This window comes from Oncorhynchus keta, chromosome 12 (genome assembly GCF_023373465.1).
Source record: "Oncorhynchus keta strain PuntledgeMale-10-30-2019 chromosome 12, Oket_V2, whole genome shotgun sequence".
Taxonomy (NCBI): domain Eukaryota; kingdom Metazoa; phylum Chordata; class Actinopteri; order Salmoniformes; family Salmonidae; genus Oncorhynchus; species Oncorhynchus keta.
Window position 1 is genome coordinate 36,957,187 of NC_068432.1, and position 7,395 is coordinate 36,964,581.

Below are 7,395 nucleotides of genomic sequence, written 5' to 3' on the forward strand. Positions count from 1 at the left end.
GGCTACATAGCTGATGCACGCTGGACTATCCATTAATCACGGTACTCCATTCTGCTTGTTTGTTTTATCTGTCGGTCCCGTTGCCTAGTCAAAGCCATTTTACCTGCTGTTGTTGTGCTAGCTGATTAGCTGTTGTTGTCTCACCTACTGTTTTAGCTAGCTTTCCCAATTCAACACCTGTGATTACTGTATGCCTCGCTGTATGTCTCTCTCAAATGTCAATATGCCTTGTATACTGTTGCTCAGGTTAGTTATCATTGTTTTAGTTCACAATGGAGCCCCTAGTTCCACTCTTCATACCCCTGATACCTCCTTTGTCCCACCTCCCACACATGCGGTGACTTCACCCATTACAACCAGCATGTCCAGAGATACAACCTCTCTCATCATCACCCAGTGCCTGGGCTTACCTCCGCTGTACCCGCACCCCACCATACCCCTGTCTGCGCATTATGCCCTGAATATATTCTACCATGCCCAGAAACCTGCTACTCTTATTCTCTGTCCCCAACGCTCTAGGCGACCAGTTTTGATAGCCTTTAGCCGCACCCTCATACTACTCCTTCTCTGTTCCGCGGGTGATGTGGAGGTAAACCCAGGCCCTGCATGTCCCCAGGCACCCTCATTTGTTGACTTCTGTGATCGAAAAAGCCTTGGTTTCATGCATGTCAACATCAGAAGCCTCCTCCCTAAGTTTGTTTTACTCACTGCTTTAGCACACTCTGCTAACCCTGATGTCCTTGCCCTGTCTGAATCCTGGCTCAGGAAGGCCACCAAAAATTCAGAGATTTCCATACCCAACTCTAACATCTTTCGTCAAGATAGAACTGCCAAAGGGGGAGGAGTTGCAGTCTACTGCAGAGATAGCCTGCAAAGTAATGTAATTACTTTCCAGGTCCATACCCAAACAGTTCGAACTACTAATTTTGAAAATTACTCTCTCCAGAAATAAGTCTCTCACTGTTGCCGCCTGCTACCGACCCCCCTCAGCTTCCCAGCAGTGCCCTGGACACCATTTGTGAATTGATCGCCCCCCATCTAGCTTCAGAGTTGGTTCTGTTAGGTGACCTAAACTGGGATATGCTTAACACCCCGGCAGTCCTACAATCTAAGCTAGATGCCCTCAATCTCACACAAATCATCAAGGAACCCACCAGGTACAACCCTAACTCTGTAAGCAAGGGCACCCTCATAGACGTCATCCTGACCAACTGGCCCTCCAAATACACCTCCGCTGTCTTCAACCAGGATTTCAGCGATCACTGCCTCATTGCCTGTATCCGCTACGGAGCCGCAGTCAAACGACCACCCCTCATCACTGTCAAACGCTCCCTAAAACACTTCTGTGAGCAGGCCTTTCTAATCGACCTGGCCCGGGTATCCTGGAAGGACATTGACCTCATCCCGTCAGTTGAGGATGCCTGGTCATTCTTTAAAAGTAACTTCCTCACCATTTTAGATAAGCATGCTCCGTTCAAAAAATGCAGAACTAAGAACAGATACAGCCCTTGGTTCATTCCAGACCTGACTGCCCTCGACCAGCACAAAAACATCCTGTGGCGGACTGCAATAGCATCGAATAGACCCCGCGATATGCAACTGTTCAGGGAAGTCAGGAACCAATACACACAGTCAGTCAGGAAAGCTAAGGCCAGCTTCTTCAGGCAGAAGTTTGCATCCTGTAGCTCCAACTCCAAAAAGTTCTGGGACACTGTGAAGTCCATGGAGAACAAGAGCACCTCCTCCCAGCTGCCCACTGCACTGAGGCTAGGTAACACGGTCACCACCGATAAATCCATGATAATCGAAAACTTCAACAAGCATTTCTCAACGGCTGGCCATGCCTTCCGCCTGGCTACTCCAACCTCGGCCAACAGCTCCGCCCACCCCGCAGCTCCTCGCCCAAGCCTCTCCAGGTTCTCCTTTACCCAAATCCAGATAGCAGATGTTCTGAAAGAGCTGCAAAACCTGGACCCGTATAAATCAGCTGGGCTTGACAATCTGGACCCTCTATTTCTGAAACTATCCGCCGCCATTGTCGCAACCCCTATTACCAGCCTGTTCAACCTCTCTTTCATATCGTATGAGATCCCCAAGGATTGAAAGCTGCCGCAGTCATCCCCCTTTCAAAGGGGGAGACACCCTGGACCCAAACTGTTACAGAATCATAAAACACGGGACGAGATGTTAAAAACTGTCCATTGTGCCAATAGATGGAATGCACTCACATGAGATTTGCCGTGATGTTGACAGAGTGGCATGGGAGGTTTATTTCTTAGACTGGGGTAAGATGTCAATTTCTGGGACACATCCTCAGTAGTGTGCCTTCGAATCAGTGGGTGTTTCGCCTTTAATCACTAAACACCCTCATCAAAGGTGGCCAGCTAAAGGGTAATCAAGCCTTAGCTTGTGTCCCATGCCCAATTAAGATGTCCCACGGGACTATGCAAGGCAGGGGCGTCCTCTTCCTGAGCCAGCCATACAGCTGACCGCATACTCTCATATGCCCTCCTCAAGTTGGAGGGATCTGAATTGGCTTCTCAGGTGGGGGTGGGGGGTCATGAAGTTATAGCCCAGCAAGGGTCCTTCCGTTTGATCCAGATCCACTGGCTGCTTCTTTCAGCTGCTTGAGAAACTGCTCTGACGGTCTGCCGCAGAGCCTGTCCATGGATTCCAAGTTCTTTCAGCAACCTGATGATGGAAGAAGCCACGAATCCTCTGCATCCCACTTCAACTGGCCAGACCTTGCATTCCAGCCACGCTGAGTTGCGTCTGCTGCCAACTCTGTGTAACGCAGTTTCTTACGCTCGTAGGCCTCTTCAACAGAGTTTTCCCATGGGACTGTGAGCTCTATGATGTACACAGCCTTTCGTGAAGGGGACCAGAGTACCATGTCTGGCCTAAGGTTGGTAGAAGCAATCTCAGGTGGAAAATGAGTTGCTGGCCAATATCGACAAGCATCTTCCAGTCCCGGGCCATGGCTAGGTGTCCAGTTTCTGGCTTTGTAGGAGGATACTTGGGCCTTTTCTGTCCCTCCCGGATGAATGTTGTTGTTTTGACGGGATTGCTTGTTTTTTGAGGTAATGAATTGGTTGCACTCCTCTTGGTCTCAAGTGCTACAGCCAGGCTCTTGAGGACCTGATTGTGCCTCCAGGTGTAGCGGCCTTGTGAGAGGCTGGTCTTGCAACCTGTCATTATATGCCTGAGAGTCGCTGGAGCTGGGCAGAGGGGGCAGGTCGAGTCCTCGCCATACCATTGATGTAGATTTTTGGTGATGGAAGCACATCATAAACAGCTCTTATGATGAAGCTGATGTTGCTTGCCTCCATTTGCCAAAGCTCACTCCAGTTGATCTTTCTCCTCTCCAGGCCTTCCCACCGCGTCCATTGCCCTTGTTTAGCAAGAGAGACAGCCTTTGCACTTCTTGCAGTCTCCTCCTGTCTGCGCACCTCCTCGACCACCAGTTTCCTGCGTTCAGATGTTGTTGCCTTATGGAACGTTGGTTTGCTTGCTGCCAGGCCAAAGCCTCCTCTTCCATGCTGGATATTCCCCACAATGTCTTGGTGTCTCAGGGCTGATGTTGCTTGCTGCACAGCCTTGGATGATGTCCATTTCCGTCCAGTTTGTAGAAGAGGTGCAGCCTTGCTAATGGTCTGGTCTTTGGAGTCCTTCAATGTCATCTGAAGTCTTACTTTAGAGCACTTGTACTCCTCCGTTAGACTTGTAAGAGGTAGTTCAAGGACCCCTTTGCCATAGAGGCCGATGTTACTCAGGCATCGTGGGGACACCCAGCCATTTCTTCACGTATGAGGTAATGGTTCGCTCCATCTTCTCCACTGTTGTTAATGGGACCTCATAGACGGTGAGTGGCCACATTACCCGGGGAGAAGTCCAAACTGTAGGCACCAAAGCTTGAGCCTCCCAGGCAGTAGGGTCTTGTTGATGTTCTCAAGACCGTTGGCGATGTCCTGCCTTACTTGCTGCACTTGATCTTTATCCCGGAGGCTTTCGTTGTACCATCTACCCAGGCTCTGATGGGTTGCTCAGATACCGTTGGTATCGGGTCATCTCCAATGCAGAACCTCACATCTTTAAGCTGTCCCTTGACTATGGAGATGCTTCGAGATTTGCTTGGCTTGATTTTCATCCGGGCCCACTTGATGTTATCCTGCAGTTTTGCAAGTAGCCGCCTGGTGCATGCTGCAGTGGTGGTCAGTATAGTCATGTCATCCATGTATGCTCGGATAGGTGGGAGACGGAGCCCTTCCTTAGTTCTCTCACCGCCGACCACCCATCTCGATGCCCTGATGATGACTTCCATGGCCATAGTGAAGGCCAGAGGAGAAATTGTACAGCCTGCCATTATGCCTACTTCCAAGCGCTGCCATGTTGTTGTGAAGTCAGGTGTTGTGAAACACAATTGCAGGTCTTGGAAATAGGCCTTTACCAGTGTAGTGATGGGTTCTGGTACGTGGAAAATGTTGAAGGATTCCCAGAGGAGTTCATGGGGAACTGAGCCAAAGGCATTGGCCAGGTCGAGGAAGATGACATAGAGGTCTCTCTTGTCCTTCTTAGCTGTTTGGATCTGGTGCCAAATCATACTAGTATGTTCCAGGCAACCAGAGAAACCAGGAATGCCTGCTTTCTGTACAGATGTATCAATGTACTTGTTCCTTTCCAGATAAGTGGACAGCCTCTGTGCTATTATACTGAAAAAGATCTTCCCTTCGACGTTGAGAAGGGGAGATTGGTCGGAATTGACTGATGTCTGTCGATCCTTCTCTTTCGGGATTAGCACACCACCAGCCCTTCGCCATGCCTTTGGTATTATTTCCTTCTGCCACACTATCCTCATGAGCCTCCAAAGAAAGCGTAGAACATCCGGGGCGTTCTTGTAGAGCTTGTATGGTACTCCATTAGGCCCAGGAGCAGAGGCCGCTCTTGCTCTTCGGACAACGTTCTCTACTTCCCTCCATTTTGAGGGTCAGTGTCCAGATTGAATTCTGGTGGTTGAATAGGTGGGATGTCATGTGGGATGACTATCTGCTCATGCCTTTTCATGTCCTGGTGGACATTTTCCAGATGTTCTTCCAGTTCAGGCTTTGGAGTTTTTAGGATTCCGCACTTTTCCTTTGCGAAGAGATCTTTGACAAACTTAAAGGGGTTTTTATAGAACCGTGTTCTTGAGTGTACCTTCTTCCTACGAAGTTTCCTTAAGTTTTCCGCTCTTCGCAAGGTTGCCAGCCGACATTTAATGTCTGCTTGGAGTAGCATGAGACCTTCTCTCTCTCTGCATCAGAGGCCTTCTTCCACTGCTTCCTCAGCTGCCTTCTCTCTCTGACAAGTATCTCGATCTCCTGCTGTCTCCTAGATTTGGCTGGCGGGGGTGGTGTCTTGCCACTTCTCCTTTCGTTTACTCCAAAGCGCTCTTCTCCGTAGTGGTAGATAATGTCTCCCATCCTTTCAAGCTTTTTCTCTGCTGTTCCTACCTGTTGTTCCAAGATTTTTGTCAGGTCGTTGTTGATTGTTTCCCACTCTCTCTTTTCAACAGCTTTGGGCCACTTCACACTCGGTCTGTGCCCTTTGATCTTTTCCTCTTTAGAGGTTTCTGTGGTTGGGTGAGTTCATCCACCGGCATTTCTGTGCTTGTGTTATCCTCCTCAGTTACAGGGGTGCTGATGCTCTGCGAACTTTGGTTTGCGTCCCGTCGCTGTGCTTCATTCGACTGATTTGACTGGCTGCTTCGTAAGAAGTACTGGTCAATGCGAGGTCCCTGTCTCTGCTCTCCCAAGCACCTTTTCCTCCCTTGATGGATCCTTAACCCCTTGCCGATGTTACTTTCTCCCACCACAGCTGCACACCTGAAGTGTGTGTCCTGCTGCTGTTATGGTTGTCTCATGTGCTGTGTTCCTACTCATAGTCGTTTCCGTTCCTGGGTCCGTAACCATGTGATCAGTCGTTGAGCCATCTTGCGCCCCAGCTCTCGCAGGCTCTAGGGGTATGTTCCTTTGTTGACTTTCAGTAGCACTTAGCGGGTGTCTCCAACATACTGAAACAGCTGGAGACTGCCAACATGGGTAGCTAGCCCATGACAGCCCCAGTGGGGTCTATTCCCTCCGGTCAGCTGTCTCTCCAAGCTGTCACACAGACTTTCCTATGTTGTCAGCTGTCCTTTCACAGCAGTCACTGGACTGGTCCAGATGATCAGAATCATAAAACACGGGACGAGATGTTAAAACTGTCCATTGTGCCAATAGATGGAATGCACTCACATGAGATTTGCCGTGATGTTGACAGAGTGGCATGGGAGGTTTATTTCTTAGACTGGGGTAAGATGTCAATTTCTGGGACACATCCTCAGTAGTGTGCCTTCGAATCAGTGGGTGTTTCGGCCTTTAATCACTAAACACCCTCATCAAAGGTGGCCAGCTAAAGGGTAATCAAGCCTTAGCTTGTGTCCCATGCCCACTTAAGATGTCCCACGGGGACTATGCAAGGCAGGGCGTCCTCTTCCCTGAGCCAGCCATACAGCTGACCGCATACCTCATATGCCCTCCTCAAGTTGGAGGGATCTGAATTGGGTTCTCAGGTGGGGGTGGGGGTCATGAAGTTATAGCCCAGCAAGGGTCCTTCCGTTTGATCCAGATCCACTGGCTGCTTCTTTCAGCTGCTTGAGAAACTGCTCTGACGGTCTGCCGCAGAGCCTGTCCATGGATTCCAAGTTCTTTCAGCAACCTGATGATGGAAGAAGCCACGAATCCTCTGCATCCCACTTCAACTGGCCAGACCTTTGCATTCCAGCCACGCTGAGTTGCGTCTGCTGCCAACTCTGTGTAACGCAGTTTCTTACGCTCGTAGGCCTCTTCAACAGAGTTTTCCCATGGGACTGTGAGCTCTATGATGTACACAGCCTTTCGTGAAGGGGACCAGAGTACCATGTCTGGCCTAAAGGTTGGTAGAAGTAATCTCAGGTGGAAAAATGAGTTGCTGGCCAATATCGACCAAGATCTTCCAGTCCCGGCCATGGCTAGGTGTCCAGTTTCTGGCTTTGTAGGAGGATACTTGGGCCTTTTCTGTCCCTCCCGGATGAATGTTGTTGTTTTGACGGGATTGCTTGTTTTTGGAGGTAATGAATTGGTTGCACTCCTCTTGGTCTCAAGTGCTACAGCCAGGCTCTTGAGGACCTGATTGTGCCTCCAGGTGTAGCGGCCTTGTGAGAGGCTGGTCTTGCAACCTGTCATTATAGCCCGAGAGTCGCTGGAGCTGGGCAGAGGGGGCAGGTCGAGTCCTGCGCCATACCATTGATGTAGATTTTTTGGTGATGGAAGCACATCATAAACAGCTCTTATGATGAAGCTGATGTTGCTTGCCTCCATTTGCCAAAGCTCACTCCAG

General features: G+C 49.8%; 1 long non-coding RNA gene across 1 annotated transcript in view; it reads left to right on the forward strand.

Annotated features, from left to right (window-relative positions):
- Positions 1 to 2,164: 2,164 nt before the first annotated feature.
- Positions 2,165 to 7,395, forward strand: part of LOC127906351 (uncharacterized) — a 9,977-nt gene continuing 4,746 nt past the window's right edge. Inside the window, exons 1-2 of the long non-coding RNA XR_008060953.1 lie at positions 2,165 to 2,266; positions 6,311 to 6,421. This is a non-coding gene — a long non-coding RNA (uncharacterized LOC127906351). The remainder of the gene's footprint in view (positions 2,267 to 6,310; positions 6,422 to 7,395) is intronic.